Below are 10,077 nucleotides of genomic sequence, written 5' to 3' on the forward strand. Positions count from 1 at the left end.
TTACAGTTTAGTAAAAGYTAGCGTGGCTAACACAATTACAGTTTAGTAAAAAGCCTTTTCAGGTAAAATAAAATCTTTAATGTATGTCAGATACGGTACACATTGCATATTGATCTGTTCAGCTAACGTAAGGCTGTAACAGACAGGCTTCAGGATGTAGAAGTTGTATCGGTACTGCCATTATGCTGTACTTGGCTTAAAGGTTTTTATAATGGATGTTTATTATTTACTTTATTTTTTCCATTCACTAAACACAAAGAAAGCAAAGCAATAATACTTACACCAGCACACACTTTGTTCTTATTGATCCTACGACGGTTGAGTTGCAAATGCGGTCGTGCACAAGCTTTGATCCAAGCAAGGCTTTCCATTTCAGATTTTGGAAATCTGTGAATTTTAGTTCCACAAATACGATCAGGATACCTGACATCGCCTGTACAGATACTCCACTGATGAAGAACCATTCTTTTTCGAGTCCTGACGCAAAAACTTTCTGCCGGTCTGCTAGCCCACAATGTACATTAGCATGTATTTACTACTGTAGCTTGTGTTTGTGAGACGGTCACGCACGTTGTAGCTGCGCTGTGACGTAAAATGGGCATTAGCCAATGAAACGCGGCCCCTGTGGTGAGGTCCATGGGACTGGAGTTTGATTTAAGATGACTAGAGTTTGAACCCAATCAAACTCTAGTCACAGTGCATTTGTCTAGAAAGTCTGGTTCATTTGTGGAGGTGTGAAGGGGTAATCAAACTCTGACCCACCTACAAACCTCAATCTGGGTTCGGTAGAAGTGAACGCTGTGGTTTTACTGCAAATGTGAACATCTCTTTTAAGCCGAGCAACATCCAAAAATATCAAAGCAACTCTGAAAACAGACATTTTCTGTTGGACTACAACAGAAGTGGACTACAACACATGGCATTCTGGGTAAAAACAACCAAAACAAACCAGTGAGCCTAGCGCTAGCAGGGGAAATGACTCGTGGTCTTTAGTCAAAGACAAAAGAGAAATCCTACTACCACTAAAATTTGACAGCACTCCATTTTTCTTGACATTGTGAAGAAGGAAGTTTCATTAGTGTCTTCTCCGGAGGACTTTTTTGCTGTTTCCTTCAATGGTTCTTGGCACAGCGACTCAGCAACTGGAAATAGAACAAATGTAATTTCGGTTCCAAACACACAGCAGACTGATCTATCAGATGTGAAAACATGCAGACTTCAGACACCACTGTCTTAGTTTCTAGATGTTTACAGAAATGCAGCCAGGTAATTTGTCTTCAGTTTCTCTGTAATAGTTCTTGAAGGTGCAGTTTAATAATCCTGATGCGGCCAGCAGAGGTCAGCATCATATCACTCCTCGAATCAGCAGCAGTTCAGGTTCTTTCAAAGCTGCAGTTCATCTGAATTATTCCTGACACCTTTCATTAAAAAGCAGATAAAACCCAAACTGAACTGAATGGTGTCCTGATTTGTAAAACCAGCAGAATTTTGAAAGGGTTTGCTCATAAATCCCTTTTAAAACATCCGATTTTCATTTGTTGCCTCTGGTTATCACGAAACATTTGATTTTAATATTCCTAAATGAGAAAGTTTTCTGTCTTTTATTACTTTTGCGACTCAAACTTCTTTCCTTTGAGTTTTGACTTGTTGCTGAGTCTCTTTTAGGCCGAGCAACATCCAAAAATATCAAAGCAACTCTGAAAACAGACATTTTCCAAGGAGAGGAGGGGTGCTGGGAGAAACATAAGTTTATGAAAGGCTAAAAAAAAAAGTCTCCCCAGCTTGTGTTTCTTCGGGGAACGCTTCATCTGAGGTTCTCGTCGGAGTCCGTACGAGTCTCCTGCAACTACAAAACATCCAGAGTGTCTTTTCATGGCGGCTTGGGAGCGCAGAGGAAGGGCCAGCGGAGAGGAAGAGCGTCGTGTATTTTTGTAGACATCGCTCCAGACTTCACTTAATCTAAGAGTACATCAAAGCACAAGCAAAATCCTTCTCTGCTGCTTATTACCAAAGAGCTCATAAAAGCCTTTGGGGACCTAACGGAGAAGTAAGTAGACAAATAAAAAATAAACACGTTTGCTTTTATCTTTCAAATAACTGTTTATGTGGGAACAAATGAGCATTGTGAGAGGAGAGATGGTTGAAAATAGACAATACCGTAAGCTGGTTGACATTTGTCCAAATGTCATAATTAAAAATAAGCTGGCTTTTTTTTTTTTTTCCTTTGGAGAGGATTCAAAAAGCGCCATGCGAACATGAGATTTACAAATGGTTTCTGTTTTTGATTTGCGTTTGAAAGTACAGCGACTGCTTGTACGCGCAGGACCGGAGAGTAAACAGGCTCTCAGTGGCGCAGGAGTGTTTCCGTCAGGACGGAGCGCGTAACCCCGTGGAGATCCCGGGGAGTTCTGAAGCCAGAGATGGTGAATAATAGAACAAAGTGGGGAAGGGTCCGCCGAGGCCGCGCTGCTCTTCAGCAGCCCTCCGTCGTGCAGAGACGGGATTTGTTTGCGTGGGGAAGAAGAGATGCCGGAGAGCTGCAACTTCTTCCTGCCAACTACAAAGAGGAAGCTGAAGTTACCTGAGTTGGTGTCTTTCTTTGGGTTTGTTGGGAAGACATCAGAGGGGCTTTGCTCAGAAAACAGCTGTAACTGTGACGTCAAAGAGCGCTCAGAGGACAGCTTCCGGAAGAATCCTCTCAGGACTCCGAGCATCCTTCACTTCGATAATAAAACCGCTGCCATCCAGCAGGTTTCAGGCCACATTTACTCAATCAATCAACTTTATTTGTGTGGCATTTTCAGCAGCAAGGCGGTTCAAGGTGCTTTACATAATAAAAACGCAAAAATACAAAGTTATAAAGAAAACACCACACAGTCAATAACATTTTGATGAATGCTATCAAAATCATCAAATTAGTTGATCCATGTTCCAGTTATTATGGTTCAAAGGTGACTAAACAGGTGTTGTTTTAAAGGAACTCAGTGTTTCTGCTGCTTTGCAGTTTTCTGGACGTTAGTTCCAGGTTTGTGGTGCATAGAAGCTGAAAATGCTTCTCCATGTTTGGGTCCTGGGATGCAGAGCAGAACCAGAAGCCCTGAGGGGTCTGGAAGGTTGGTACCACAACAGCAGATCTTTAATTAATTCTGGCACTAAGCCGTTCAGTGATTTATAAACTAACATCAGTGTTTTAAAGTCTTTTCTCTGAGCTCAGGGAGAACACGTATCTTTTCCAGCAGCCATTGTACAGTGCATAACGTGGTAAAACCAGCCGACCAAATGTGCTGGAGCTCAACTCGGGTTGCTAGGTAACAGCACAGTGCCTGCTGATTTGTGACTTAACAATCTTTAAGTTTTTGAAATGACTCATTTTCCAGACAGCAAAAAACATGAACCTATTGAGAAAAAACGACTATTAAGTTGCTTTTAGATGCAGTTTGCCTGGATTCCCTAACTCTGAGTGGAACCAGCCGAAGACACATTTATCCAGATCAGCTTTTAATTAGTTTTACGTCACAAGCATGATGTTTATCTTTCTTTGTGTTTTCATGTGTTGTATTTTGTAAAGCACTTTCTGGTTTCTGACTTGTAAAAGGTGCTATATAAATAAAGTTTATTTATATTAAAGTTTACTTACTTGAGACCCAAATGGAATCAATCAATCTAAAAGTAGGGTTGTGTACAGTTAGTCTGTTAAGCTTGGCGCAGAATAATTGTAAGAGTGTAAAAATGATCCTGTGAGTATTTTTACATGCTGAACAGATCCGTGTTTTGGTAAGTAAATTAATTTGTTATTCAGGTTTTGACTCACATTGTAATCTAACCAAAGCATTTAGATGAAATTACAATTGTAGGCTTTGTTCTCACTGCAGGCCTTAATTCGGACGTTTTTTTGTTTCTGGTTTCTCTGTTGGTGAGTGCATGTTGTTTGTTGCATATATTTGGAAACGTAAGCAGCAACGCAAAAAAAGAAAGAAAATAAATAAAAATAATGCACAAAAAGCCTTCAAGCCTGCAGCGTTTGGGTCACATTTGTAAAAAACGATCTCCGTTGCTCAGACTGTCATGAATAGATCAGTTTCAGGTCGAAAGGGCTGCAGCATGAACGTAGCCGTAGTGTGCCACCCAAAACAAACCCAGACACGCCCCTGACACGCGGTAATCGGAGGAACATTCAAAGGCAGGCTGGGGGCCGCCGGCTCCCCAGGGGGCCCTTCTCTTCACCCCCTCGCCGCTGAGAGATACAAACTCTGCGGACGATTGAAGTTTGGCGCCGTCTCTTGAGTGGTCCCTTGCCCGGCGATGGCAGACTTCATTAGCGCTGTCAGTCAGGCCCCTGCGACGGGGCAGCGCTGCAGGGCGCCCTGAGGGCCCAATCAGCTCCGGGGTCCCCAGAAAGGGCCATCAAACGGCGACGCTGTAACCCCGCATCGTTGAGATTCATGCTCATCCCCCACTGATCACATGATTAATGCTTCAGTTCCTTACTTTCAGCTTTGTGTTTTTGAACTCTGAAGCGAAAGCTGCGGTCTTGTATTTTTAATCAGCAACTTCCCATTGGCTCGGTATGGAAATGAGCCGGCTGGAGCCCATACGGGCGTCTAATGATGAGGGAGAATCAAACTTTCTCCCACAAACAGCAGCTACAGCAGTGGGAAACAGGAGCTCCTTGTTGGTTTTCTGTGTTTTTGCACCTTTTTGCAGCCTGCTTCTCCCACTGCGTTCCAGTTACAATGACTCACGTGACGCAACGAAAATAAATGAGCCAGTGGGCGCTTCTCTGTCCAACAATCTCAAATCCTGGAACAATGAGATATCCACGAAATCACGGAGCACAATTCAAATGCGGGAGCAAACAAAACCCAAACAAAACAAAGCAAGCGTCTTTGAAGAGCGAAAAACTCAGACTGGCTGAGTTCCTTTCAACAATATACACAGCACAATATTCTCAGTACCAGCATGTTATTCAGAGCGTTCCTCCAAATATTTGGAGAGAAGGAGGAGAGATGAAACGGGGGCAGAACAATGGGACTTTGGCTGTGTTATGGCGTCCGTGCGCCTCACCCCGCCAGCCCTTTGTAGTGGGCTGAGCGGCGTCCGTGTCCCCTGATGGTTTCCCACTTGTTCTACGTCCAGGTGGAGCCTCAGGCCGGCCCAGGCCACACACACACACACGCACGCACACACACACACACACGCACGCTCACACGCTTATATTTCTACCCATATTAGGATTTTGTATTGATTTCCATTCATTTACCTTCTTAACCACAACCTTAAAGGGGCAGTAATGTGTGAAACTGACTTTTTTCATCTTTAAATCATGTTATAAAATTATTCTCTCTTCACACCTGGAGTGTCTTGATTTATTCAACCTTTAATCAGTGCTTTGATTAAAGGTTTGAGAAATCCATTAATCTCCATAGCAACCATTTAGCTGTGCAAAATGCCTCGTTGGGCCTAGCCCCGCTTTCTTCACCCAGCTCCTCCCCCAATCAGCTCCTCCAGACTAGCCAGCAGCAATTAGCAAACATCTGCTGAGCTCATTATAGGATCTACTTCTCAGTGAAACGCTGGTAAAAATGTCATTAAAAGGTGGAGGAGGATTGTCTTAAAGAGACAGAGGCCCAATTTCAAGGTGTTCAATTACAAAGCCAAATTTCTTTTAAGTCATATTTGATATATGTTGCCTTTTTATAACAACTGCTATAAAATGGCACAATGTGCCTGTAAAATACACAACACTGCTCCTTTAGCCAAAACCTAATTCATAACTTTTCTCTACGCACTAACCTCTGACCCCAAATTTTATTAGAATCAGACTTTGGTCACCATAAGATCCGTCGGTTTTCAGAAGGCTAGTAAATCTGACAGAAACAATAATAAATAAAATATTTTAACGCACACGAGTCAGTCAGGATTATTTGTTTAGCACATTTGAGCAACAAGGCAGTTCAACGTGCTTTACATAATGAAACATCACAGTGACTAGTTATGAAACAAGCCATAGACATTACATTTTGTCAAATGCCATCATCAAAACCATCAAGCAAATACTCATCGAATCTGTTGATCAGTTCCAGTTAGTAATCAATGCGACTAAGGATAAATGCATGGATTTATCAGCAGTCCTCTAATCCTGAAATGTTCTTCACGTGATAGAAGGCCAACTTTGTAATTGTCTTTATGTGAAGGTTCGGCTCCTCTACTAACCCTTTATCACATTTTAACCAGCGTTGCTCTGAGCCGTAGCTCCTACAATGAGCTCAGCAGTTCCACCAGGTTTGCTAATTGCTGCTGGCTAGTCTGAAGGGGCAGGGCTGCTCTGCTTAGAAGCTGCAGCTCGAAGGTGCTGAATGGTTAATATGAAGATTAATGGTTTTCTCCAACATGCTTGAAAGAATCAATCAACACTCCAGGTTTGTTTTGATGAAGGAATAACATTAAAACATGCTTTAACAATGAGACATTATAATATTTAATTGTTGATGTAATGCAGTACAAAACAATATATGACGCAATAACTGCTTTTTCATCTTAAGTCAGTTTTTCATCCAAGAGTTAAAAACCATAAAAAACATGAAGCCTGCATTGTTTTCAGCTGCGCCTGTGGAGGAGAGGAGCGCGTTCAATCTAAACCTGACTATAAAGTAAATTACCCGTCCATGGTGGAACAACACTGAGATATTCTCTTTGATCCGATTGCTTCAGTTCCGTCACATATGGAGAGATATTCTGAAGATAAAACAAGAAGAAATCTCTCTTTACAAAGAACATGAATGTAATTGTGATCACACTCAAACAGAAGTGGGGTTAGAGCATCTCCATCATGTATGCATTTTTATTCCAGTCATATATTATTGATCATAAACATGGTGTCACTGGATGAGGAGGGATAAAGGCTGATACTAATTTACTCAGACTCCCTTTTAATGAAAATGGGTGAAATATTCTCTCTGGACTGTAACAGCTAACTCTGGGAAAGTTGTCTGGAAAGTTTTCCCTAATTTAAAATGCATTTCATATTCGAAATGTTGCCCTTAAAACCCCCCATAAGCATCACATTTAAAAGTGCTGGGATATCAGTTTCATTTTATCTCAAACTCACATCAAATCCGTGCGATAAACTCCGAGGCATGGTTCCTCTGCAGGGTGCAGTACCGCACAGCGGCCACTGGGTGCCGCTGAGGCGCGCTGCAGAGGGAAATAAAGTTGTTGAGTCTGGAATAAAGCAAACAAGGTGATGATTTGTCTGTCAGATATTTAGCTTTAGGTGCTGCAGAGTTTTGGATGATTATTATCTGGTACCAAGCTCTATGGATTCACTTTCTCTTTTAGAAATCAGATGCAAATAATAATAAAAACAGTCGGACCTTTTTTCATTCTGCGTCCGAATCCCACATGAATATACCGGGGTGTTATGCATCCTTCCAGCAATACAGGATGCCTAGAGTGTTTACATTTCATCTAAACCAAATAAAATCATTCTTATGAATATTTCCTGCAGTCAGTTACCCCCTTCTGGCCCCGTGATCAATAAATGAAGCAGCTAAATATTAAACCCGGTCCTGGACCCCCTGCCGCTCACCGTCTCCCTGCGGGGGCGTCTCTGGTCAGCGTGTCGGGGGGACTGTGTCTGGTGGCGGTAATCCTCCGTGATCTGCCCTAATCTGTCACAGATATGCAGCTGAAGCGCGGAGAAGCTGCTGGAGACGAGCGGAGAGGGGGAAGAGAGCCAGAGAGGGACGGAAACTGGATTATGGCACTTCGTCTACATTAACTCGCTGGCCTTATCTCTTAAATGCTACGCAAAAAACCCCCAGTTTCAGTGTGTGTGTGTGTGTGTGTGTGTGTGTGTGTGTGTGTGTGTGTGTGTGCCCACTCGTAGGCATGCTTCATGTGAGTCGGGCTCACTTCATGCCAGCAGTGGAGGGCTGGAAACGGGCGTCCATGTTGCAGAGGAGCACACGCTGTTCTCTGCTTCCAGCTCACATGCCAATATTCTGTCCGCTTACAATTCATGGCTTTGCACCGAAAGCTCTCTGAAGTTATTAATCACATCAAGATCAAGGCTATTATGTTTAAAACTAATGACACCAAAACTGAGGAAACATTGTTTTGTTAAATTTATAGGGAAAAACTAACTGGAGTTTATAAAACATCCTGAAATCATACATATCCTGCGTTTTTATGAATCCATTTATTAGCTGTTGAGCCTCAGGGAGATAGAAAATGATTTCAGAAGGGCACTTCTTCTGTTCAGAGGAGAAGTAAACAGTGAGAGTTGATCTCCTGACTGTTGGTGTTTTATTTCACTGATGTTGATTTTCATCATTAAAGAGAAAATGCTCCTCAAACCAACTGGAGTGGAGAGATAATCACCCCAAACCTTATAAGTAGCTGCGCCAGCTAACCTCACCGTGCCATCCAATCAGATCAAAGGAATCTAACGCACTCCTAGACTTACCCAGACTTTGACTAGGCCACCCAAACCCTTCTTAGAGCTACTGAGAGGCAGACTTGGTGTTGACTTTTGATCACTGCCCAAGTTGAGTTTGAGGTCATGAACTGATTACCAAACATTATTGTTTCTGTATTTTCTACCAGAGAGCAGAATTATTGGTTCCCTAAGAAGGAAACAACATTTTAACCACAGTTAACCCTCTCACTGCTGTTTCTTTTTCTGAAATGCTGTTAGTTTTTCACCAGCGTCTCCCAAAACGTTTGTTATGTCTCAACCGTTTCCAGATTAACTTCATTAATCCAGCATCAACTTTAAAATTCACTCACTCCTTATCCAAACCACAGATGTAAAGTAGGATTCATAAATATATTTTATTTTTTCCTTTTGTTATCTGAAATAAAGAATAACATTAAAGTAAGACGTATAAAAGAAAGGAGGCAGAATCAGATAAGTTTGTGCCTACATCCTTTTCTAAATATGCATCAGGATAATCGAACTGTAAATGTGAAAATGTTTGAAATAAATGAACTGATTGTGTTCATCACCTCCTCAGTATTTACACCAGTAGTTCCAGGTTTCCAGTTGTTTCTGTTCATTTGTTGACTTGGACCCGTTTCAGTAACCACGCCTCTGCAAAAACCGTTTATTTTTAAAATAAAAAGTCTTTTTAGTCTTTAAAACACGTATTTCCAAAGTCCTGCTGCTCTTCAACTACAGAAACATCAGTTTATGTCTGGATGTTAAAGATGCTTCTTTAGGGGTAGAAAATAAAAAAATGATCTTAGCGTGAGAAATATCACATTCACAGTTTTTTACAATTATTTTAATGGGGCAGTTTTATATATAAAAATACTTTTTGAGCTTTCTATGTTGTGTTTTTCCCTCATTGAAAAACAAACCTGAGTGTTGCTTTGATTCTTTCATGAATGTTTGAAAAATCCTTTAATCTCCATGGCAACAATTCAGCTGAGCAAAACGCCTGGATGGACCTAGCTCCGCCTCCGAGACGCAGCTCCTCCCCCACTCAGCTCCTTCAGACTAGCCAGCAGCAATTAGCAAACACCTGGTGGAGCTGCTGAGCTCATTATAGGAGCTTCTTCTCAGTGAAACGCTGGTAAAACTTGATTATGATATATAAATGGTAAGGCTTTGTACTTGTCTAGCGCCTTATCAAGTCCAGAGGCCCCCAAAGCGCCGGACAACGCATAATTCTGCCTCTTTAAATACAAAATGGCGACTCGTCACTCGTCCCATGTTCATTCCCAGCAGATCCACAGATTCTCTGGAGGACAGTGCTTCTCTTTTTGTCTCGTATCTATGAGCAATTTGCAACTTAATTTTCTGTTGAAATCACAAACAATTACACCTCCCATGCTTACATATGTGGAAAAACATTGAGGATGAAACCCTTCCTGCACAGGAAAACACACACACACACACACACACACACACACACACGCACACACACACACACACGCGCCTTAAATCAAAAACCAGTTCGCAGACGGTTTCTCACACACACCCATGAATACTCTGAAAATCTCTAACACAACTGTTATAAACCTGATATGTTGATTGATACGGTGACTCTCAGTAACACAAACAGCACGCAC

The sequence above is a fragment of the Poecilia reticulata genome, linkage group LG1, assembly GCF_000633615.1.
Source record: "Poecilia reticulata strain Guanapo linkage group LG1, Guppy_female_1.0+MT, whole genome shotgun sequence".
NCBI classification, from domain to species: domain Eukaryota; kingdom Metazoa; phylum Chordata; class Actinopteri; order Cyprinodontiformes; family Poeciliidae; genus Poecilia; species Poecilia reticulata.